At 36.7% G+C, this 27,588-nt stretch overlaps 1 pseudogene; it reads right to left on the bottom strand.

Moving 5' to 3' along the window:
• Positions 1 to 296: 296 nt before the first annotated feature.
• Positions 297 to 14,032, bottom strand: LOC118576079 (annotated as a pseudogene).
• Positions 14,033 to 27,588: the final 13,556 nt, after the last annotated feature.

Here is a 27,588-nt window from a genome sequence, read left to right as displayed (position 1 = left end):
GGATATTTCTATTTTTTTTTCAAGACAGGGTTTCTCTGTGTAGCTTTGCATCTTTCCTGGAACTCACTTTGTAGTCCAGGCTGGCCTCAAAATCACAGAGATCTGCCTGACTCTGCTTCCCAATTGCTGGGATTAAAGGCATGTGCCACCTTCGCCCTGCCACATGGTATTTCTTGACATCATCTTTAGCAGACACAATAAGTATCACTAGCTAGTGCATGCATCTTTAATTGTATCAGAGTAGGTGGTTGTGTACTAACACTACAGTTATCAATAACAATTTATGAAAAGTGTGTTCACGAAGATGTTTTCTCCCTTATCTTTTCAAGAGAATTTCTCTCTGGTTTAAACAAAATTATGTAGCACTTGGGGAAAAAGATACATCCCAGCAAGCCTGCACTGGAGACTAAGATGGAGAAAATCTCCACAACAACCATGACCTTGCCCTTGGTGCTATGGTAGACAGGGAGAAAAGTGACCCAGGCACTGCAAAACAACAGCATTCTAAAGGTCAGCAAATTGGCTTTATTGAATTTGTCAGGGAGATTCCTGACCAAGAAAGCCACAATGAAGATCCCTAAGGCAAGGGAGCCATGGTATCCCAAGACACAGTAGAATGCACTAACTGAGCCTGTGTTGCACACAATGATAATTTTGCCATGCACAGAGTGTGCATCAGTGTCAATAGTGGGGGTAGAAACTCGCAGCCAAATTTCACAGAGAATAATTTGGATGAGGGTAGAGATGGCTATGATGTAGTTGGGTGCCCCTGAAACCAAAAGGTATCTCATCCTTCCAGGGGCTTTGACAATGAAGGCCAGCAGCACAGTCACTGTTTTGGCCAACACAGTAGAAACAGCCACAGTGAATACAACTCCAAATGTGATTTGCTGCAGGACACAGGCACCTGAGTTGGGTTGGTCAATGAAGAGCAAGCGGCACAAGAAACAAAACATGAGTGAGATGAGCAATATGTAACTAAGATTCCGGTTGTTGGCCTTCACAATGGGAGTGTCATGGTGCTTCACAAAGATCCAAAAAATCAGAACTGTGAATGCAGAGAGCTACAAGGCTATTAAGGCAAGAGCCATCCTTAAGGGCTCTTTGTAGTTCAGAAAGATCATTGCTTTGTGAATGCTCTCATCCTGCTCTCTGTTGGCATACTGGTCCTCTGGACACCTCACACATTTATCCACATCTGATGGAGAGAGGAAAGTATGGGTAATGCAGTTTAGGTCATTTATTGACAGGATATTTCAATTAAGTGTGTTGGAGAAGCATTGTAATATCTGCATCTGTTCTGATGATATAATTGAAGTATATTGCTGCATAGCAATGCTTCCATTCCAAAATACTCATTCATTATTTTATGTTGTCTATTTCACTGTGTGATGATGATGCCATTTGATATACTATTAGAAATCACGCATATTTTAAGTACATTCTGAGCACTATGATGAAAGGACTTCAACTGGTGAGTTGACTGAGGGTAAAATCATTAACTGTTATTTTGCACAGATTTCATTTTACAGTATCACATCCCATGGTTGCAGTGCCTCGTAATGTCTTTCTGTCTGTTTTATGAATGCTGTTCCTATAATTGATGGAGACTGTGTTTTCTATTTGGATAAGTCGTGTGATTTTCTTTCTACCTTCAAATTACCAGCCCAAACCCATTGACATAAAAGAAACACCAAACAGAATCAGTAGGTATCCTTGGAGTCTGCACATGACATGTCAAGACCCAGTTCTCAACACCAAGTATTTTTATTTGCACCAGAAGACAATTGCCAGGAAATAGGAAGGAAAAACAAGGGAAAGAGAATGAAGGACAAGGGTGGAGAAACCAGAGAGTTGGCGAAATGGTTTTTAGGACAGGGAGGGCAAAGAACTGCCTCTGAATAGAGAGGACAGAGATATGGCCTTTAGGAAAATGGCAGTTTATGAAGGAAAAATGGGAACCACATGTTAGGATGAAGTGTTTAATTTTGATTGGACAGGTTATTTAGGAAAGCCAGAAGGGAGTTTTTCCTAGTTGAACTTCAATACTTTGGTAGCTGGACCTTGATAGCCTCAGAAATAAGGGAATAGATCCTGGTGGTTATCTTTAGGAATGTAGCCTCTTTTAGCGTTTCTATTGCTATAAAGAGAACCATGACCACAGTAGTGCTTATGAAAAAAACAATTAAATGTGTGGCTTATAGTTCAGAGGCTCAGTCCATTTTTATCATGGGGGGCCATGTTGGTATGCTGGAGAAGAAGTTGAGCATTTTACATATTTTGATCCATTGGCAACATAAAGCAAGCTCATTGTGTATGGCTTAAGCATTTAATGGGCCTTGAATTCTGCATCCACAGTGACACACTTCCTCCAATAAGACTACACCTTCTCCAACAAGACCACAACCTCTTATGGGGCCAGTTTCATTCAGTCTATCAGTGGATAGATTTTAGCAAGGCAAAAGGAATGGGGGAATAGGGCAGAACTTGCTAAAGCCATATGTTCCATTTCATCCTCACTATATTCCCTTCAGGATCAGTAATGTGTTTGTGTGTCTACTTGTAAAAATAACAACAGAGCCAAAATATGAGAGTGAAGGGTTTATATTAGGAAAACAGGAGGATGAGAATGAGAGAAGAATGTTACATAAATATAATTTATGTTGTAAAATGCAAAAAAATAAAAATAAATCAAATAAATATGTCCCCAGTGGTGTCCTTATCTGGCAGTAGGAATGTTTTATCCCTGATTCTTGTTCATAAGAATCAGTAAACCTCTACCTGAAGATAGAAACCTCTGTACATACTTAGCATTAACAAGCCCTTTTTCTTGATTCTATCACATTTGGGAACAGAAAACTGCCTTTATTCCTCTTTCCCTAATTTCCATCTATGTGAGTCTCAGACTATGTGAGTGTACTCCAGTGTGAAGTAGATATTGATAACACCATGCTCATAATAAAAGGACACAGAAGGTTTGTTTTGAGGAATCATATCACATTCATAAGTTGTAAAATCCACCAGGGAAAGTTTATGAAATGAGAATACACGTGCTCTGAATCACTGGATAATTGAATAGAGTAATGAATTGCTTCTAGGTTTCAAGCCTTTTTTATCTAGATCAGTGCATTTATGGACCCAGGTAATTGGTTAACTTGTTGAGTGGAATGGAAAGTTGTATCAGTTGTGAGGAAAATGTACTGCTCTTGCAGAAGAACTGTATTCAGTTCCAAGAACCCATCTTGGGTGTCTCACAATGGATGTACCTCTAACTAGAGGGGCCTTGGTTACTTCTCATGTGAACCTGCAATTGTGTATAGATAACCACTCATCTCACATATATACACATAATTAAAGAAATAATAAAAAATATTTTTGGTTAATTGTTGTATTTTTTGTTGTAAATACCCTTTACTCTTATGTGTTATTATATTTAAAATTTTCAATAGAGTTTGTGTGATTATGTTGTATGTGTGTGTGTGCATAGAGATCAGAACACCACCTCTAGGAGTTGGAAACCTCTTCTGACTATATGGGTCCTAGGGAAGAACTCATCATCAGCTTTAATAGAAAGGTATTTAACTTCTGAATCATCTTACTGGACATAAATATCCTTTAAAGTCTTTCATTATATCAGATGACAGGCAATAAAAACCTATGTATCTGCCATTATTCTGTAACCAACTCTTAACAAATAATCATTTGACTAACATGGGCTCTGCAGGTGTCAACACCATTTGAAATAATTATAGCTAGCTGTTTTCATACAAAACCATTTTAATCTTCTACTTTGTGACATCATTAGCTATGTGCTGTATACAAACAAATTGACTATAGGATTCAATATTTTCTACATTATGTGCCAACACTTATCATCCACAATTCCCTAGATTGCATAACACATTGAACATCTGAAGAGGGGGCTCTATGGATATTGCTTGAAATATTTTTTATCATACTGAAAAGTTTCTTATAATTTTATAAGTATTTATTTATACTCTTCTTTAATCTTACAGAGGATTTAGATTTGGATTCTAGTACCCACATAAATGAGCTCAATTGATCTGATACCCTAATCTATTCTCCATTGATTTCATGCATTTACATGGTATATATAAATGGTACCATAACTATGGAGGGACACACAAAGACATGGAAATAGAAAAAAATAAATTTTATTAAAGATTCATGCATGGAATCAAATCATCATATAGTTACAGAGATGAAAAGTCACTACTTAACACACTGTGTACAATTCCCTCACATTATAGCTTGATTATCAAAACAGTTTCTTTGAAAAAATTTCACCTACAATGTATTTTCAATGAGTCAAAGATATATGTTATGGCATAACATGTTACTTAAAGTGACATTGTTAATGATACTAGTCCTATCAAAACTAAATTGGGAAAGTGATGTGGTTTATTTGTGCAGTGGGCTTTTAGAACCTTTGATCATTCCAGTGTGTTTGGGAGAGAATGATCTGTGTGAAGGATTTATGTCATCAGAAATCACTCACTTGTCTCATTAGAAACTCCGTTTCCTGGGCAGGGGATGCAATCCAAACAGCAGGCTGCACTTCCCTCCTGCAAGATTTTTCTGAATCTCTGACCACATTAAGCACTGCACACAGAGGGTGGCATCTGAGGAAAAAGAGACACATGCTGATATCTGTAGTTTTACCTATTCCTTCCACAACTATAATATATTAGCATGGTGAAATATTAATAAGCTTATTTTACATACACCAAACGAGTAACCACATTAAACTTAGTGTATTTTAAAATGCCCAACAATCAAATGTATGAAAACAATTTGATGTAATTGGAGTGGCTTCCCAAATTTAGAAATTTGTGAATAAGAATGGGTTGTTTGTTGTGGGCAAACACCATAGAGTGCAAAGATATTTTTTTTTCTAGTAAATTTTCATCACCTTGATAGAAAGTACAATGAAAAGTTAGAGGGAAACCTAACTGAAATATTTGTCTCCAATGAACTTGCCTTTTGTCATATTATTTATGCATTTTATTAATGGGTAATTGACGTAGGAATGTTCAGACTACTGTGGGCTGATGGGGAAATGTCTTTGTAGGCTGTGAAAATATGTTGCTCTGATTAGTTGATAAATAAAACTGTGTGGCCAATGGTGAGGCAGAATAGGGCTATGCAGGACATTCTAACCAGAGAGGAGGAAGAAGAAAGGCAGGACAGAGGACACTGCCAGTCACTGCCATGAGGAGTAAGATGTGAAGATAGCAGTAACCCAACCACCCATATGGCAAAGTACAGACTTATAGAAAGGGGTTAATTTACGATGTAAATCTAGCTAGTGAGCAGTCTGAGGCAATAGGCCATACATTTCATTATTAATATAAGCCTCTGTGTTTGTGGGGGCTTTTTTGGTCTAAGCAGCTATAGGAATGCAAGGATTCAGAACTTCCTGGGCAAAGGAAACCTGTCAGGTACAATGGACAGTGCTGTCTCTAAGCAGGGCTATTTGAGAGGTCAAGCAGAACAAGCCAGTAAGCAGTGTTCCTTCAGAGTTTAATTACAGTCTCCAGATTTCTCCTTTGTCTTCCCTTTACTGTATCCCATGAGCCTAATCAACCCTTCCCCTCAGTTTGCTTATGTTCAGTGTTTAGTCACAGCAACAGTGCAGCAAGCTAGGATAAATGAAGATCTGAAACATGGGAAATACCTCTTCAAATCTCTGACATGAAAAAAGAACTCCAATAAATACCACTGCAAAGCATGACAAACAAAGTTTAAAAAAGAAAAACAGCTCAACAGGCAGAGCCTGGTGCATTTGTAGTGAAGAAGTGATGTGTTGGTATGTATGGAGCATGAAGGCACAATGTTTCCTGAGGTCAAAGTGCCTTACAAAGACTGCTTGTATTTGGAGAACTGGAATAAAAGTTAAAGAGTTTAAGTTAATTAAAGGATTTTTTAAAGTTTAAAAAACAAAAACTTTGTATAATCAGAACCTGATGATAGTGATCTATATACTTCATTAAACAGCTGCTTCTTATTGCATACTCACTTTTCATTCTTTATTCAGTACTGAGTTCTGTTTCAAAATCACAGTGTCTCCCATGCATGACCTCTTTCACTTTCTACACAATATGATTACCTATAAATAATACTTTTTTGTTGTAGTTTTCTTGGAACATGTTCTCACAATGTGTTGATGGTATACTTCATCAACATATATAGAGTAGGGAAACTTAGATCACACAGAGATCTGCCTCTCCTGCCTCCTGAATTCTGGGATTAAGGGTGTATGCTACCAGTGGGCACAATTCTTCCCTTATATCTGTATTTCGTGTTTACTATTTTTTCTTGTACTTGCTAAGATTAAGGACAATTTTCAAGAAGGACCATTAATCCCACCAAACAGTATAGGTTCCAAATCCATCTCATGTATCATGGACAATCTTTGTCCCAGTACTAGAGGTTACAAACAGACTCAGCTACATAATTATCACCCACATGCAAGGGGCTTAGGTAGGTACCATGGAGGGCCCCTAGCTGTAGGTTTAGAGACCCTAAGCTCCTACTACTTGGGTCAGCTTTCTCGGTGTGTTGCTATCATTATTTTGACCCCACTTGCTTAAATAATTCCTCTATCTCTATTCAACTAGACTGCAAGAGCGTGGCCCAGTGCTTGGCTATGAATCTCTGCATCTGCTTCTATAGTTATTGGATGAAGATTCTATGAAAGAAGTAAGGTAGTCAAAAATATGATTCCAGGATAAGGCCAGTACAGGCAACTTCTCTTGGAGTCTTAGCTGTGGGAATTCTTGGGAAAACCTGGGAGCTTCTCTGGCACCAAGTTTTTCCCTAACCCCACAATGCCATAATGCCCTACTCTATCAAGATGCCTCTTTTGTTGGTCTCTTTCTCCATTCCTGCCCCAACTGGACCATCCCAGCTCCTCATGTCTCCATTCCCCATCCTCTTTCCTCTTCCTTTTACCCCTAGTTTACACAGGATATTTCATCAATTTCCCCTTCCTAGCATGATCCATGTATCCCTCTTTTGGTCTTCCTTGTTACTTAGCTTCTCTAGGGCTGTGGAGTGTAGCCTGGTTTTCATTTGCTTTCGGTCTCTAATATACACTTTGAATGAGGACATTCCGTGTTTATATATCAGGGTCTGAGTTACATTGCTCAGAATGATTCCCCTCATTCAAAAAATGGATAAAGAAAATGTGGTTCATTTACATAATTGAGTATTACTCAGCAGAATAAAAAATGACATGATATTTTCATGCAAATGGATGGAACTAAAAATATCATCTATTTCCAATTTCTGCTCATTTCTTTTGAGGGAGGGTCTCTATATACAGCCCTAGCTCATTTGAACTTTCTATGTATTCCACACTGGCCAAAAAACTGAGAAGGTTTTGCTTAAACCTCCCTCCAAGACTTTTGATTAAAGATGTACACCACCACATATGACTGACCTCTGAGAAGTTTCATGGAAACTTTTTGAGTTTCTCTTTGTATAGTACAATGTTGTCAATAGAATTGCCATAGGAAAAAATTTAAAGTGAAAAAGCTGGTATTATAAAAAGAAAATCTTATCCATCAGGATGTCTTCCTTCTATTTTGTCAGATTCTTGTTTGTTTTAAATGTTAAATCTGAATTGATGCTGGACTTTGTGAGGAGCCCTAACTGCATATATTTGGATGATCATATAGTCCTATGCTTGAGTCTATTTTTGTACAGCATTTACTAACAGATAGATCTGCATATGTTGAACCATCCTGTATCCCTGAAATGTAGTCATGTTTGTCACAGGGACAGATCTTTCTGTTGTGATGTTTAGTTACCTTAGTGAGTGCTTAGTTGAGAATTGTTTCTGTCCAGGTCTATCCAAATGTTTAGTCTCTCATTTTCTTTATTATATTCCATTTCCTCAAAATTATTTCCCTCCATATTTACAGAAGGGATCTCTGCATGTTTGTAAATGCGGTTTGTTTTTGGAAGCAAAATTGAATGTTGGTATTTACAAAACAATCCAATCTTGTCGTTTGTGTATTACAATTAGAGAAAGTGAAGTTTAACATTGAATTGTTATTGAGAATTATTTGCTAATTATTGTCCATTGTGTTAATGCAATACATTATATAGTTTGATAACAGTTATTTTTCGGTCCAGTGTTCTCATACTGTCTTTGTTTTGTATGATCAATTGTATTTATACTGATTTTCAGTGTGCAGTGGTTCTTCATGTGTCTTCCATAGAAATGCTAGAGTGGTTATGAATTCTTATACCTTACATATATCAGTGAACATTGCTATGTCTCTGTATAAGATAGGGTTCTCTAGAGTAACAGAAATTATAAAATGAGTCTGATTCTGTCTTTTTGTAATCTATTATGATGTCTTTTAGGATATGATCTGGCTAATCTAACAATTTCTAGGTATAAATATTAAGTCCCGGAAAGTAGAAATTTCTCATTATTTGATACTGAATGTCTCAGTTGATCTTTATTAAATACTTAATTCCATGTGAATAAATTTGGTTGATAAATATATATGAAGGGAGTTCAGGTAGTTTCATGGCATATCATCTTTGTGGAAATTAATGCCACTTGTAGGATGCAGTCATGCAAAAATTATTAGGGAGCAGGACTGCCTCATCAACCCATTAATATTAATGCCTTTAGATGGTTGAGGCATGCATTATTAGTTCAGGAGAACTCAGAGTCAGAATCCATGGTTACACACTGGGCGTTGTATCACAAAGTTCTTGTCAGGGAAAAGCAGCTTCATATTTGGAGCAGCCGAGTTCCAAACAACAGGTAGAGTGGGCCGTATGCTACAAAATGACAGGTACAGAATATTTACCAAATCTTGTGTTTCCACTCTCTTGAGAACCAGTAATCAGGCCACATTCAGAAATTCTCTGAATTCTGCTGTTCCAAAACTATGCAGCTCATCAAAGAATCACAGTTCATTTGTACATTAAATATTGATTTTTAAGCCAGGCGGTGGTGGTAGATGTCCCTAATCCCAGCACTCAGGAGGCAGAGGCTGGTGGATCTCTGTGAGTTCAAGGCCAGCCTGGTCTACAAAGCAAGTTCCAGAACAGCCTCCAAAGCTACAGAGAAACCATCTCATAAAAACAACAAAAACAAAAAATGACTTTTAAATAGTCAACAAGGCCCAGAGAGAACACCAGACCACTGTTCCTCATTTAATATACTATATGAGACATATCACTTCTCCTCCTACTAATCAAACATTCTTAATGGAAAGCCAAACTGAATATTTGATTTCTTAAACATGGTATTCCCTCCTGATTCTTGTGTCTCACAGATCAATACCTTGCAAAAACCCATTTATTCTTCTTTGTCTTTGATTTCCTACATTGTTTTGGCTCACATTATAATCCAGTAGTGGCTGCAAAGAATACTATTTTGGGTATCTTATGAGCAAATAGAAACTGGCATGTGACCTCCTTATACCATGTTCCCAGTCTTCACTTAGTCTGCATTCTAAGACATGTACTGCCTGTGTGAGAGTGTTCTGATGAGTATGGAATGATGAACCTCTGTCAGTGGACATGGACTTCAGAGAAAGTAGGAATATATGAAGCAAGTCTTTGCCATGTGTGGTGATATGTCTTATTTAGTATTTGAGATGAGGCAAATGGGACTACTGTCCTCTTCTAGATCTTATTGAACATTTAAATAGAAATATTTAAAATGTACATGACCTCTGGTCCTGTTACAAGCTATTCTGGGGTCCTAAGATGTAAATATGGAGGAATATGAAAGGAAGATTCTTTCATATGAAGACAGAGCAAATTCACCTTTATTATAGAATGCAAATTAAATTCCAGTGGTTTAGAATCAGGATTGTTTCTAATTTTGTTTTTGGTGCAATAATGATTTTTATTTAACATACATCATAAATGGTTTCATTATGGCCATTGACACATGTATAGCATATCATTTGTTGGTATTTGCCCCTCTGTTACCCACACCTATTGCTCACATAAATACTGATTTCATTTCTTAGTTAGAACACCTTTATTTTCACTTTATTATGTATGTGAGCTTGTTTAATTTATGAGGCATGCGTGATATTTTCTTCATACTTATTTCACATAGTATACCAGTCCCAATTCCTTTAGGCCTTCTGTCTCAGATAATACCTCTCCTACTATGTTCATGTAAAAATATGTGTATATGTGTATATGTGTATATAGGCACAACCAAAGAGAGAGGCACAGCATGACATCTAGAGTCTACAAAACATCTATATTTCCAGAGTCTTTCTCTATAGTTATAATGACATCCTGCCCCATCCCCTATTCCTGCTGAAGACATCATCTACTTATTTCAGATTGGGGACAACTTCACTATGTGTATATAAATCCTGTGAAACTTTCATTGGAATTTGCATATGCCTAAGAGCATTCTGTACCCAGTAATCATATTTGTTAATTTTCATCACTGGTTTAGTCATTTTTGAATTGCATATAAGCTACTTATTGAAAGTTCTCTAAAGTTAATGTATATGGTATAGTAAAAAATCACTTGGCCAGATGGTAGTGGCACACTCCTTTATACCCAGCACTCTGGAGGCAGAGGCAAGTAGATCTCTCTTATTTCAAGACCAGCCTGTTATATATCGCGAGTTTCAATACAGATAGGACTATTACACAAAGAAACCCTCTCTCAAAAAGGCAAAAAAGAAATCATTATGTATATGATTAATTGTAGTAATTAATGAAATGAAACATTTAATTTCTATGAATGAAGTGGAAATAGCAATAATTAATCTTTGTTTATATGAAATAAAAATAAAATTTTATATGAAGTATTTTATTTATTTCCTCTTAAGGGGCATTAAGCTTGATATCATGTCTTCTATATTCTAAATAAAGCTGAAATAAACATGGGCAGACAAGTGTTTATGTTCTGTGCTGACTTATCTACATTCATAAAGTTCCATAGATGGTGTGGATGGACCTTAAGATATTGATACATTTACTGACTGAATTAGATGTATGTACTTACAACAATGAGGACATTAGTTTCTACTCATACTAAAACAATGATGAGAATTCCCACAACTCCTACATGCTCATTAATTTATTTGGTCTTGTTTTAGCTATTCATTCTCACTGTAAACTGGGACATCTTAACTATGGATTTCCATTATTACAGCTGAAACATTTGAATGTACATTCACACTCACATTGTCTTATATGATTTAAAAAAGGGAAGTGAAAAATACTGGCTATAAAGAAATAAGCATTACTATGTTTTTTTGTATTGGCTATGTACTTGTTGAAGCAGATCCCTTACATACCAGTTCTGTTCCGAACTTTTATGATGAAATGGTGTTGGGTTTTGTCATCTAATGACATGGCCATATGTTCTTTCTTATTTTCATTTTGTTTATATGGTTGACACCTTAGTTGGTTTTCATCTATTGAGCCATCCCTGCATCTCTGGGATGATCATTTTGATAAGATATTGGATTAGATTTACAAGTATTTTATTGAGTATTTCTGCTTTGATGTTCACCAGGAAAATTAGTCTGCCATTCTCTCTTTATTAGGCTCATCTGTGTTTTGGTGATCAGGGTAACTCTATCTCATAATATGAATTAGGTAATATTAATTTGTTTCTGTCATGTTGAGTAATTTTAAAAGAATTGATGAATCCACCAGGTTTAAATGAATCCCCAGGGGAGCCTTGATCCTGGAGGACATGGGAATGGATGGGAGGGGCTGAGGAGAAGGTGGGGGTGGGGGCGGGAGGGAGGAGGACAGGGGAACCCATGGCTGATGTATAAAATTTAAACACACATAATAGTAAAGAAAAAAAATTAAAAAAAAAGAATTCATGTTAGCTCATCTTTGAAAGTCTAGTTCAGTTTTTTACTAAAACCCTATGACTGTGGGCTTCCCCCTCCTCATAGGAGACTTATAATGACTGCTTCTATTTCACTAGGATTTGTAGGTCTATTTAAATTATATATCTGATATTAAGTCAGATTTGTTAGGAAGATCTATCAAGAAAATTATCCATTGATTTTATATTTTCCAATTTGGTGGAATATAGGTTATAATAGTATGTCCCTATGATTATCTGGATTTCCTTTGTGTCTATTGTTTGCACCCCTTTCATTTCTAATTTATTTTTTAATCTGAATATTCTCTCTTATTCTTCATAAAGATTTGTTTATTCTAATAACTTTCCCCAATGAATCAGCTCTTTGATTCATTGATTCTTTATTTTTTTCAGTTTGATTCTATTTTATTGATTTCAAACATATATATGATTATATTTTCCTCTCTACTCCTCTGGGGTAAATTTAATCCAGGAGGATCTCTGTGATCTCAAGGCCAGCCTGGTCTATGGAGTGAGAAGTATGACAAGCTCCAAAACTACACAGAGAAACCCTGTCTTGCAAACAAACCTGAAAAGTCATCTTTCCTTTCATGAGTATGCATCGGCCTTCTTCACACTTTTGGCTGGCTTTGGTTTGAAATCCTTTTCTGTCAAATATTAAAATGTCTGCACAACCTTGCTTCTTAGGTGCATTTCCTTGAAATCATTTAATCCAACAATTTATCCTGAGCTAATGTCTATCCTTGATGTTGAGGTATGTTAATTGCTTGTAGCAAAAGGATGAATCCTGTTAAATAACTGATATGAAATCAATTACTTTTGAAGTAGGCAGTTAGTGACATAAACTTGCCTCTTACAAAGGCTATCAGTATATCTAATGTGTTTGTGTACACTGTGTGTTCATTTTTACTGAGTTCTAGAATGTGTTAAATGTCTTTTTAAAATTTTGATCCATTTTTAATTCATTAAAGAATTGTTACAAACTAGCTCTTATAACTTAACTCAACCCTTAACTATTAATCTATATAACACCACATATTCTAGAGCTTTACCTGTGTACCATTACAGGTTGTTCCTTGGGCAGCAGGCTTGGATCTCCCCTACTCCTGCCTTCTTTTTGTATCTCTATTTGGATTTCCTGCCTGGCTATAAGCTCTCTTGCCATAGGCCAAAATAGTATTATTTATTAACCAATGGGAACAGTGTATATTCAAAGCATACAGAAAACGATTCCATAGCACTTCCCCTTTTCTGACAGTCTCCTCTGTGAAACAGGAACCTGAAGAACCATCTCACATTGTTTTGGCAAAATTCAGTGGTCATTTGACTATGGATCCTGTGTATCTAGTTTATACAACACCCTGTCAAACAGGTCAGGCAACAGCAGTTTCTTGCCCTTTTCTTCATAAAAAAAGCAAACTCCATATGGAGGTTCTTTGATGGCCCCTCACCTTTTCTGAAGTGAATTGGTGCTGCCCGGAGCAGACATGTCTCAATGTTCAGAAAGTCAAAGTTCTTAAAACATTTTAAATGCCATATTCTGTAAATCTTTGAAGTGTTTGAAGATCAAATACTTAATTGAAATATATCTACATCTATCTAGAAAACTTATTAACATGATTATAAATTTGATTATTCTATAGATGACTAAATATTAATCTACATTTCTTAATTATGCATTACAATTTCAAATGAGTTGCATAAGCATAATACTTTATACAAGAGTTGAAATAAACATGCAATATAACTAAATTAACTTTAAATTTGTATCAATAATCTAAAATCCATAGCAATGTAAAGTGTGACACTTTGTATAGCCTTGGTGCAGCTGGAAGGGCCTTGGACCTGCCTAGGCTCAGTGTGCTGGGCTCTGCTGACTCCTCATGGCTGACCTCAATTTGGGGGATGTGGGGATGCGGGGTGGCTTGGGAAGGAGGGCGGGGGTGGGAGGAGGGAGGAGATGGGTCTGTGGACAGCATATAGAGTGAGTAGAAAAATTCTTAATAAAGAAAAATGAAAAATAAATAAATAAACAATGTTTTCACAGATGCATGCTGCTGGATGGAGACATACACCCACTCTCCAGAGCTGGCAGTAAGTGTACCTCTGCTGTGTTGGGAAGCTGAGATGGGCAGAGCCAGTAGCCAAAGCCATTGCTTCAGTCCTGGCCAGTCTGCCATTTAAGGCAATGATCAGAAAAGGATTATAGATACACAAAAGACAGATTCTGGTGGAATGGTCCTCTAAATGGTTTACAATATGTGTAAAAGGTATGTATGCTTAAGGGAAAGAAGATAAAAGATAGTCATAAAAATAAAATAAAGTAAAAAAAAAGTAATATATTAAAAAAGCCTCATGAAGATGGATATTACATAGAGAGTCTGAATTATGTTATCTTGGGAATTTTTAAATGCAAAAAGACATTTGATTATTAAGTCTGCTAAATTAAACACACACACACGCACATACATACACACACATACACACACACACACACACACACACACACACACACACGTTACCTTGACTTCAAAATTTGGATCTAAGGATATGTTGCTTTGGAAAGGAGGTTTTCCTGTTGTTGCCACAGGAAGCCAGAGGCTATGGATTCACTGCAGGTTAAGATGGATCAGATTTGATCAAATGAGACCTCCTGAACATTAACAGATGGTACCTATCAACAAATGTTATAGCCAGTATTCCCAGAACTTGACCATTATTTGAATTTTTTCAGGATCCCAATAGGATAGCCAACATCCCCAATTAGCAGGAATTAATATGAAAAACTATGCCCGAATTCCCAAAATATTGTTTATAAATGTTAATTTTTATTTAAAGGGGGTTGATAATAAATACAATATCTTTCTAAAGAAAAAAGAGGGATATAGATATGATAGGATAAAAATGGTAGATTATTAAATCTTTAAAGAACAACAACTTGTTTGAATTTTTTTTTTCTTTTCAAGACAAGTTTGATATGTCAGGAGTATCACCTCCAGTATAAAAAGACACAGAATTACAGACTGGATGTGGAAAGAGTATCTCTCCTTCTGGAAATAATTATAAATATAACTCAAAATCAAAGATTTTTTTATTATTATATTTGTGTTTTAATTTTGCACATCAGCCATGGGTTCCCCTGTCCTCCCCCCCCACCCCTACCTGCACCTTCACCTCATCCCCTCCCCTCTATTCCCATCTCCTCCAGGGCCAAGACTCCCCTGTGGATTCAGCTCAACCTTGCTGATTCAGTACAGGCAGGTCCAGTCCCCTCCTTCTAGGCTGAGCAAAGTGTCCCTGTGTAAGCACAAGGCTCCAAACAGCCAGGTCATGCACTAAGGACAGGTCCCATTCCCACAGCCTGGATGCCTTCCAAACAGTTCAAGTTATTCAATTGTCTCACTTATCCAGAGGGCCTGATCCAGCTGGGGGCTCCACAGCCTTTGGTTCATAATAGTCTACCTCAGAGTTAATGGCTGGAAAATTTTAGCAAAATGATGTAGAAAAGAAGATAGGGAAACATTTCTGACCTCTAACAAAATAAACTTTAATCAAAGAAGATGAAAATGAATATTATATATTTATATAGGGGCAATCCATACAGATAACATTTCACTTCACAACATCTATGCTCTATATGCAAGGTTACTCACATTATTAAAAGAAACATAACTTAAAAAGAATGAAAATAAGTGTAACTATAGCTTAAATCACACATTGACTCTTAGACATTGATAGTAAGAAATTTCATTATCCCACTCTCTCCAAAGGACAAGTCATCCAGACAAAAGCAAAGCAGAGTAATACTGTGCCAACAGATGTTATAAACGAAAGACCTAACCCATATCTACAGAACATTGCACTCAAACACAAAAGAACACTTTTTCTTTTCAGGACCTCATGGAACTTTGTCCAAAATTGACGAAACACTTAGTCACAAAGCAAGTTTCAAACAATGTAAGAATATTGAAACAACCCCTTGCATTCTAACAGACTTCTACAGATTATTCCTAAACTTAAACAAAAAGAGAAAAAAAAAAAACAGAAAGCTTTCAAACTCATGGAAAATGAACTCTCTAATAAAGGACTAGGGGATGAAGATAAGAATAAAGAAAGTAAAGACTTCAACCTTACAGGACAAAGTGACAGTGGTGGTAAAATAGGGTTCATTCATCTAGCATTTACAAAATAAATTGGAAAGATCTGATAATAGCAATGTACAACACATCTGAATGCTCTAGAATGAAAAGAAGTAAGCAATCCAAGAAGAATAGACTCTAGTATAATCAAAGTGAAATCTGTAATCTAGAAAAAAAGAGATCCATAAAAAGTCAATGAAACAAAGAATTGGTTTTTTGAAAAAATCAAGAAGATAGAAAAACCTTTATCCAAACTAACTAAAAGACAGAATATTCAAATTAACCTAAACAGAAAATAAAAGAGAAATAACAAGAGACATCAAGTAAATCTGAATAATCATTAGGTCATATTCTAAAAACTCGTAATTAACAAAATTGAAAAATCAAACAGAAATGGATAATTTTCTCAGTAGATATCTCTTACCAAGTTAAACTAAGATCAGCTAAAAAATTTGCCACACACCTACAAACCCTAAGGAAATGAGAGCTGTCTTAAACAGTCTCCCAACCAATAAAACACAGAGTGAGATAATTTTAGCACATAGTTTTACCAGACATTCCAATAAGAGCTAACACCAGTTTTCTTCAAATTATTCCACAAAATGAAAACAGAAGGAAGACTGCCAACTTCATTTTATGAGGCCACAGTCACCGGATTCAAAAAACACAAATAATTCAAGCATGAAAGATTACAAACAAATTCCCCTTATGAACATAGATGTAGAATATTCAATAAAATATTTTCAAGTTGTAGAAAACATGAAAAAAAAATCATCCATCATGACCAAATAGCCTTTATCCAAGAGATTTAAATATGATTCAACATCAGGAAATCTTTCAATGTAATCCACCATGTAAAGAAACTGAAAAAAGCATCATATAATAATCTCATTCGATGTTGAAATAACCTTTAAGAAATTCCAAAAGCCTTTCATGATAAAATTCTTGGGGAATGTTTTATTTTTTTATTTTTTTCAAAATTTAAGTAGGAAATTGAGGGGGAATAAAGAAATTTGTAAATCAGTCCTGGTGTCCACCAACAGAGAACTGAATGAGGAAAACATGGTATACAAACAAAGTTTTTTAGTATTAAAGACATGAAGTTAGTTTTTGTGGGGTTTTTGGAGGTAAGAAATTAAATGCAATTAGAATAATCATATTAAGCAAATTCCAGAATAAACACACACACACACACACACACACACACACACACACACACACAGGCTCATTGCTAGACATAGACACACTGACATAATACAGAAATATATATATAACAGCCACACACTCATTTCTACACACTCAAGTTCATGCCCAGACACACAGATAAACATAGTATCACACACAGACAGACATACATATTTTTCCAAACATACACAAAGAAAGTAAAACACACAATATATATCCACAGGTGCACACAAACATGCATAGTCTCAGAAATACACAGAGTGAGAGAGATGCACATACAAAAAACTACACAGTGAGACACTGACACAGAAAAATGTATGCCCACATCCAAAGACATACAATACACACAGACACATGGACAAGAACACAGGCATATATATGTGTAAGAACATACCCCAAAACATGCAAAACACACACAGAGGCACATGTAGACCCATTCACTAGTTAATACACACATAAAGATACACACAAAAACAAACACTAATACAGAAAGACATTGGCATAAGGCAAATTTATGATCACTTCTACAAATAGACAGATAGATATGCAGCTAGGCAGAAGCATACATGTATATAAAGCAACACAGATACATAGACAGATACACAGAAACACACAAACAAACATCAATGCACAGTGAGAACATCCATTCACATACACAAACATGCATGTATGTACCAAAAAGAATCTTAGCAAATTTCTTACATAATTATTGTCCAGGATCTAAGTGAGGTCTCCAGAGCTTAGAGTGGGAGCAGAATCTGCTAAGGACATTTGTGAAAAACATCTCCTAGACTGATTAGAACATATTTGTGAATTAATAAATGAGGGCTCATCTTCTCAACATGGAGAGCATTAATGACTAAGGGCTGATATGTTTTCAGTATTAGGATGGAGTGAGGATATTCGGGTGCTTTGTAACATAATCATGGATTTTCATTGTTAAATAACTTTCTCCACTTTATTCCCTTTGCATTAGAGTATTATAGCAATGGCTAGATTTACTTCCTCACAGGAAACATGTTTATAAATCTATTTCATGAATATTTTTAATACAGTAGATTTGAGCATCAAAGAGATTCTTAAGCTCTATGACATTGATGACACCAAATATCATCCAATACAAGAAATACTATCTTCAATCAGTTAACATAGTTTTTTTTCCTTTGTCCATTGACTGAATATTTCTTGTTGAAGAAGAATCTCATTCAGAGCATGGTCCACAGCATACACAGCATTGTATTAATTATAACTGCTCTTAATAAAGGCCACAATGAAAGTCAGCCCCCTTAACCATTGTAATGAAGCATTGGATGAGCAGCTCTTCAGTGCCTTAGACTTAGATGCTGAGACTTCACAGTTAAATTTTATCCACCCAGCCTTCCCAGGTGTTCATCTGAGTATTTGAGTTGGACCAATATCTGGGCAAAAATATAAAACCAGAAATTTCAGCATGGTCATGTTTTGTGGGAGTTTGATAAGCCTCTGTGTGTTTGTTTGTGGCCAAGCTGCTACAGGACACAGGAAAACTTCTGTCTACAGTGGTGTGTGAAAGCTAGAATCCCAAGGAATGAGTCAAGTGTGAAGTCGATCTTATGTGTAGTATAATCCCACTGTGAGTTGGGGACCCATATTCTCTGTATACAAAGAGATTCCTACATTCTAAAGTTCACCTCTTGAGTTTTGTCCATGTCACCATAAATGACAACTACATTGGTGGATGATGTCATAATTGGTTATAATACACTTCAGCTCTTGGCATGTACAAATTCATGTTGCCTAGGATTATGCTCACAAAGGTAAGCAGAGTGCATTTTTCTGCATTTGTTTTCAAACGTGATAGAAATTGAGTAGCCTGATCATTGTCTATGATGACCAGCCCAATCCAATTACAGTTGAAGTAAACCATCAATAAGATCATGACCAGGGCTATAGCTGTATTTTGGGGGGCCATTGATATAGATAGGGAAACTGATCATTATCAATTGATATAAGATGGAAAGGTCCATAGGTAAGCTCAAAGACCTAGGGCACAGGAAGCAGCATGAGGTTATCATGCACTCTTAAGAAATTATAAGCAGTGTTCTGGAAAATCCCCTCATTCCTTCTTTCCCTTATCCCTGTTTCACACAAGTAAATGTAGAAGTCCCATCAATCTCTGGATAGTACTCTTGAACTGTACAGTTTAATGTAAGTGTGAGGCCTGTCTCTTCCCCACACACCTTAGCACCAATAGTAACAAGCTTTCTTGCAGAATCACCCCACACACAAAAGAAAACTCACATGCCGAGATTTGTAGAAGTCCAGGAATTTCCCAGTTATTGCAGATGCGTCCTATTAAGTCCTATAAGCACCAGTAAACACCTGATTTCTTTGTCACAGACACAATTAGGAGGAGTTTCATGGTTTAGTTCAGAAAAATGAATGAGACTGTGTAATTGTGACACATTTGTATGCCCTCTGCTAGTAATTCAAGTACTGGAGACATATTTTGTAAAATGTTGATTAATATGATTATTCTAATTGCATTTAATTTCCAACCCTCAAAAACCACACAAAAACTAACTTCATGACTTTAATACTGAAAAACTTTATGTTTGTATACCATATTTTCCTCATTCCATTCTATGTTGGTGAACACCAGGACTGATTTACAAATTTCTTTATTTTCCCTCATTTTCCTACCTAGATTTTGAAAAAAATAAAAAATAAAACATCCCCCCAAGAATTTTATCATGAAAGGCTGTTGGAATTTCTTAAAGGTTACTCCAACATCTAATGAGATTATTATATGAGTTTTTTTCAGTTTCTTTACATGGTGGATTACATTGACAGATTTTCTGATGTGAATCATATTTAAATCTCTTGGATAAAGGCTATTTGGTCATGATGGATGATTTTTTCATGTTTTCTTGAATACAATTTGAAAATATTTCATTGAATATTTTATATCTATGTTCATAAGGGGACTTTGTAATCTTTCGTGGTTGATTTTTTTCATTTGTAAAGCATTCAAAGCATGACTGGTAAGTGTTCAGTAGTGTTTCTGGGTCAACATTTGGCTCATGTACTTATAATTAATTGCAATTAGTGGACAATATAGTTAGCATACTCCCTCATGTTCATTCTCATCTTGTTCTTTTATTTCTTTGTTTGTTTTTGTTTTATGAGACAGGGTTTCTCTGTGTAGCTTTGTGCCTTTCCTGGAATTCACTTGGTAGATGCCTCCCAAGTGCTGAGATTAAAGACATGCTACCACCCCCCCCCCAGGCATCTTGTTCTTTTTTACTTTCTGGTTTATCTGTTGCAGGCACAAAATGTTTTTTCAGGAGATATATTTTTAAGTAATTTTAAATACTAGAGTATATTTGGTAAGTATATGCATCTGTATTTATAGACATGAGAAATACTCCTTGAGGCCATAAAAGTGCCATGGATTGTGTAGTTTTGAATGATATTTGGCTTTAAAATGGACTGGCCTCAAATTCATAGAAATACACCTGCACAGTGTAGGTACACAGTATTGTTCACATATTTTATGCTTACAGAAGTATGCTCAATGTAAATATACTTGGTCCAACACAAATTTTCTTATAGAGAGAACCCTTTATACACATTTCCAGTAACAAATACATAAAACAAGCATTGTATTCAGATCTAGGGACATCCAGAAATTGTAGTGAGAATTGTTGCTGCCAGTATTACATATTTGTAAAATAAAGGAATATAAAGTGTATGCCGTATGGGAAATAATTATGAATTTTGAAAATAAAAATTGTCAACAAGTTAGTAATCCCCGAGGACTTTTACCTAATCACGTGTGGCAGGTGGATGTCACACATGTGCCTTCCTTTGGAAAATTACAATATGTCCATGTGTCTATTGATACATATTCCTCTCTAATTTTTGCCTCTTCCCATTCAGGGGAAAAGGTTAAAGATGTAAAGAATCATTGTCTTCATGCCTTTGCTTACATGGGAGTGCCAAAATGCATAAAGACTGATAATGGTCCCACTTACAGCAGTACAGGATTTTCAAAATTCTGCCAAGATTTTTCTATTGCTAATAATACTGGTATTCCTTATAATCCTCAAGGACAGGCTATAGTAGAATGCTGCCATTGTACCTTAAAAACATATTTTGCTAAAGTATAAAGGAGGGAGCTAGTGGGTCATCTCTCCTCTCCACATTCTATTCTTTCCCTTGTTTTATATATTTAAAATTTTTTTATCAGTGGATTCTGCTGGAGTATCCACTGCAGATAAGCACCAGAGGGCTGCTGTTGCAAATCACCCTCTGGAGCAATGGAAGCATCTTTCTACTGGCACTTGAAAGGGACTCAATCCGGTGTTGGTGTGGGTCCAGGGTTCTGTTTGTGTCATTCCATAAGAAAATGAGATTCCTCTTTGGGTTCCTGAGTGGTGTGTGCACCCTGTGGCTGCTAATGAATCCTAACATGGCAGAGACCTATTGAAAAACTATTCCCCTTCTGATGCCAATGGGGATTGTGAGCCCAATATGGCCAGCCTTGGCAAGTATTAATGTAAGCCTAGGAACTGTAGCCATGCAGTTGGATTCTTCAGAAGGTAATGTATGGTAACTGCTCTTTCAAGCATGTTAGAGAACGTGTCACCCAGATGCCTTGGAGATTAAAGATAACCCTGAAGGTCACTGAACACTAACATGCCAGCTAAGCCTTTTCATTTTTGCAATACTCTGCAAGCTGGTGTAGTACCTACTTTCAGGAGTAGCTCTGTGCAAAATTTATTCGCCTCCTGAAATTCATCTAGCCTCTTTTGAAGATACCTTAAAATCTGTGAGCCTGAATGTAGCCATTATGATACCAATACTTCTGCTCTGTCTTCTGTCTGTATTTTTTTTCTTCATGGTTCTTAGTTGTTCTTTTACAGAGCTGCCAGCTTAAGTCATGCTGGAATCAAGAAAAATGGGCCTTATTGTTTCATGTTCCTAGAGCTGGGTCCATGCCAGTGGACTATGGCAGTTAGACACAGATGATGCTCACACGCTCCAGAAGAGAATTTGACACCACTGTTGTTGTTGTTGCTGTTATAGCAGTGGCAGCCACTGCTGCTACTGTTTTCGGGATTTCCATTTGACTACAGCTAGCACAATGGAGACCCTGGCAGCAAAAGTAGCTACCATAGTTAATTAATTTCTCTTTCATTCTATTGGGCATGATGAATTTAATTCAGTAGTTATTTACATTTCGATTGGCTTTGAATGTCAAGTTCCATTTGCTTTTTGGATACCATCATACAAAGGACTCCAATTTGCAGTAAGGCTTGTTAAGGAAGGGAATGGCTCAATTGCCTTTAGCCTACTGGCTATGGGTGGGTGAGGACTTCTGTTGGTCTTTTCTGTGTCACACAGATTACAAACCCAGTGCCACTTTGAGATCTTTGCCAGCAGTTAATTCTACAGCTCATGCAGTTGAGCCTGTAAGATGATGAGTATTCACAGAAGGGTAATTCCTAGGGGGCAGTAGTCTACCTAATACAGAGCGCTTGTGTGGCCTGGGCAGGTGTCTCCATGATGGGTAAGGCAACCTGCTGATGTCCCATGCAACCTAAGTCAGAAGCTCATTTTTTTAGTAAAATGGGAGCGGGGACCTGTATTGTCCTGGCACCCCAGTTTGAGTAACTGTTGCCTTGCTTTCCAACCTTGACTTGATGTCCTCCCTATGCTGATTCTCTGCCAGTCTCCTCCCTCCTGAATGCTTAAGGGAAGTTCCTTGTTTGTGTATCCTGCTTTTGGTGTAAACAGTTTAGATGCAAGAATGTAGAAGATCAGTAGTGAACTTCTGCCCTCCAGGATTTCTTCCATTGTGCTATAAACCTGTATTTTAAGTCTCCTCCCTTTATCAATAAAAGCCATTCAGCATTCTGCTGACACGAATGACCCGCTGTCTCTTGTCTCTGTTTTTCAATCCATAGCCCCTCACTCGGACATGGTGAATGGGTGGTGATAGCATGGGTGCTACCACAACATCCATCCTTTTCTTCATTCTGCTTCATTCCCCAACAAAACCTGTGATGACTAAAACTGGACACAAGAAGTGGAATGTTCACAAGCAAGAAGAGGAAAATCAGAGTGAATATCTTTATCCTTTTCTGAGCCTCTGCAATGTGTATTTGAAGTGCTATTCTAATCAGCGCATTATGTGGACACACACGTATTCCCACCTGCCTTTATTTCTGTAGCCAAAGGAAAGGCTACTTGTGCATTCCTGAATCTTCATTTTCTAGGTGGTTCCTCACATCTGCAGGGATCCTGGGCACTCACTTCCATGGGTCTCTGAATCTGATTTCCATGTGATTAAATTTCATTGTTAAATATACATGAGGAGAGTAGAGGTGGTTTAATGATACCACTCAAACTTATAGAAATTGAGGCTTCTTTGATGATGCCATTTTGGAAAGTTTGGTCCCAGGATTGCCTGAAAATTCTATTTATATTAATCACTTTAGAAATGATGTCAGTGAATGTTGTTAGATGATCTACATTGAGACACACAGTAATGGTCAAGGGAGGACTCACAAAGTCAGAATTCCTGGTTAATCATTGGGAATTGCATCACAAAGTACCTGTCAGAGAGAAGCAGCACCATGACAAGAACAATTGAGTTCCACACAGCATACACACTGGGTCCCATGCTACACCTGTGATAGTTAAGGAATACACAACCAAAGCCTGAGCTTCATTGACTTGAGAACCAATAATAAAGCCAAACCCAGAAATATCCCTAACTCCTCTGTGCTACCACTACCAACACTACCAAGCTCATCACAGAACCAATGTTACATTTGCAACATTACAAAAATGTTGATTTTTATGGATTCAAAAACATACATTGTAGTTGGCCTTTTTCTGTGTCTGCCTGCTGTTCATCAGCTGCTCAGACACAGGTAAACATACAGAGTCTTATATTGAATAAAACTGCTTGACCATTATCTCAAAATTACTACTGATTAGATTCCACACTCAGCCCATTTCTGTTAAACTATATGTTGCCTTGTTTTCTGTGGCTTTACCTGTGTGCCATTACATGCTGCTCCTTGGACAGCTGGCGACTCCTGACTAAGCATAAGGAGAAGATAATGTAAATTTGCTTTCTAAAACATGGTCTCCCACCACATGCCTCAGTTCACATACATTGATTTTTTTTGTGTTGACTAGTTTCTTCTCTTTTACTTCTGCTTTCATGCAATATTTTTCTCATTTCATATTCCAGTACTTGCAGGAAAAAGAAATTTTTGTATGTTACAAGCAAATAGAAACTGGGAAGTCATACTTTGTTTAATGTGTAAATTCTTATTATACATTTTTTGGGGGGTTCAAGACAGGGTTTCTCTGTGTATCTTTGCACCTTTCGTTGAACTCACGTTGTAGGCCAGGCTAGCCTTGAACTCACAGAGTTCTGCCTGGCTCTGCCTCCCAAGTGCTTGGATTAAAGGCATGCACCACCACTGCCCAGCTATTATACCATTTTCAATTCATCTATTTTTATTTTCATTCTAGAATCTATACTGCCAGTGTGACAGTGTTGTGATGAGTGTGTGATGAGGAGCCTCTTTTGGTAGATATGCATTGCAGAGAAAAATGAAAATATGTGACAAGTCTTCTGTGAGTAGGTATAAGTCTTATATGGCATTTGAGATGAGGTAAAATGGGAGAAAGGGTTGATAAGCTCCATATCTGACAGAAGCTAACATCTAAAGGTTAGAAAGGAGTTAAGAAATTCCCTTCTAAACTACAAGCTATGCATGCCAGAAGTCCATGTAGACTACCTGCAGAAATTCCCTTCTCCCTATTTATTTCAGATCCATGCTCCTCACGGCTTTTTATCAGCTTTGTAGCAGAATTTCAGTGGCAGCATTCACAGACACACTGTTCTTATTTCCTTTAGATCCCACAGATATCCACTTTCAAACCTCCCTCTCACTACCAATTACTATATCACAGCACCCAACTCCAGCAGACACATATTCCTTACCCAAAGTCCACTCCTTCCAGAAAACAATAAGACTTCCCATAAACCTTTTCTCTCCCTCTATTTCCACAGATGCAATTGCCCCAATATCATCCACAGCAATATTGCACAACACCTCTGGTAGCCTGCTCCCTGACATAAAATAATATAATGCAAAATAGTCAAGAAAAATGTGTCTCCACTAGTGGCTACTAACCCTATCACTTCAGTATCTTAATATTCCAAAATATCTGAAGCCTGAAAACAAGACCTTAATTAGCTTTTATGAATATAATGAAGGTTCTTAAAGATTAATTTATTAAATCCTTTAAAGAAATCCAGGAAAAGAATGGATAGAGAGCAGAAGCTTAATGAATCAGAGACCTAGGGAAGTAGAAAACAGAAATGACTAAAATAACACAGAAAAAATCATTGAATTGATTCATAAATATTCCACAGTGTTCAGAGATCAATGTCTATCCCAGTCAACACCAGAGAGGCTTCCTCTGGTAACTACTAGAAGCATATGCAGAAACGTAACTACTGGAAGCATATACAGCCAAACATTGGAGTAAAGAGAACCCTGGAGAAGAGGAGGAGGAAGGATTATGGGAAGTAGATGGGTCAAGGAAGCCAGGAAATCATGTTCCACAGAATCACATAAGCAGGGCTTATAGGGGCTCACAACAACTGAAGCAGAAATTATGGTGACTGCATGGGTCTGTGTTAAGTTCTCTGTGTACATGCAGTAGTTATTTATCTTGTGGAGTTTGTGGTACGCTTAACAGTGAAAGATGGGTGTCTTTGACTATATTGTTTCCTCTAGAGACATTTTTCGTCCTATTAAGATGCCTTGATATGAGGGTTTTTTTTTTTTTTTCCTGAGCTGAGGACCAAACCCAGGGCCTTGGGCTTGCTAGGCAAGCGCTCTACCACTGAGCTAAATCCCCAACCAATTTTTCTAGTTTTGTTGAAACTTGTTATGCTATGTTTTCTTGACCTCCCTGGAAGGCCTGCCCTTTTATGAAGGTAAAATGTGAAGCCATGCATCTAGTGAAGAGTGTAGGAGTGTAGTGAGTAGGACAGGATGGAGTGGAGGAAGGGGAAGCTGAGGTCATGATGAATGAAAAAGAAATCTAGGAAAACACAAAAAAGGAAGTAAATAAAAACAGTTCAAGATCTTAAAATTGAAATGAAATCAATAAAAAAATTGACCAAAAGTGAAATAATTCTGAAAATATAAAAATTTTGGAATTCAAACAGCAACATTACAGGCAAACTTCACTAACCTTGTGGACAATTCCAACTCAATTTTTCGTATATCTTCAGAGAAATATATCAGATTCATAGAGGAAAACCACAACAAAAATATAGAATTACTGAAATAATTATGAAAAATTAATTAAAATTTTTGGAAGATAGACCATTCCTGATTTCAATTTGAAAAATGATATAGTAATCAAAACAGCATAGTGTTAGTATATAAAGGACCAAGTGATCACTGGTATCTGACTGATCTCCGAGAGATAAATTCACACACAGACACCTGATTATGATAATAAGAAACAAAATACACATTTGAAAAAATAAGGCATCTTCAACCAATGTCTATACATAGAAGACATCCTGCATCAAGTGCCTTACATAAAAGCAGATACCCTAAACCTAGTAGAAAAGAAAGAGAGAAAGAACCTTGAAGTTATTGCAATTAGAGAAGAATTTCTGAATAGAACATTATTAGTGCACACCATGAGACCAACAATTATCACACAGGGCCTCATGAAGATGAAATCTGCTCTAAGGCAAAGGACAATATCCTTGATACAAAGCAGCAGGCTAAGGAATGGAAACAAGGCTTTTACCATCTCCACATCTAATGGAGGTCTTATATCCAAAATACATGAAGAACTCAAGAGACTAGGTCTCAAAAAACCAAATAATCCAATTTTCAAATGCAATAGGGACCTAAACCCAGAATTCACTAAAGAGGAAACTCAAATTGCTGACAAAAACTTAAGGAAATGTTATTTTTGCCCTGTCTTACTATATATATTTTTGGCATCTTTGGTTTCTTACTTTTGGAGTCTATCTCTTTTTTGGAAGGTTAATAGAGGCATGGTGAATGTGGGGAAAAGTGCGGTTATGGACAGGTTGTGTGTGAGAACAACACACTGTGTTTAGTTTCACCATTGTGCTATCAAAGTCTCATATTTACTCAGACATCAAAAGAAGAACACAGTTAATTAGAAATATTATTGTGTATTAGAGAAAGAAGAGACCTTGAACAGTGGAATATTGTCTAATAGCCAGGTCTTGTGGAATGAGTGGTTGATTGAAATCTTATAATAGACATTGTAAAGAAAAGCAGTATTTATGATAATTATTGGCATCATCATTAG

This window comes from Onychomys torridus, unplaced genomic scaffold (assembly GCF_903995425.1).
Source record: "Onychomys torridus unplaced genomic scaffold, mOncTor1.1, whole genome shotgun sequence".
Classification (NCBI taxonomy): domain Eukaryota; kingdom Metazoa; phylum Chordata; class Mammalia; order Rodentia; family Cricetidae; genus Onychomys; species Onychomys torridus.
The sequence above is the reverse complement of the archived record's forward strand: the minus strand, read 5'-3'. Positions and strand labels throughout refer to the sequence as shown.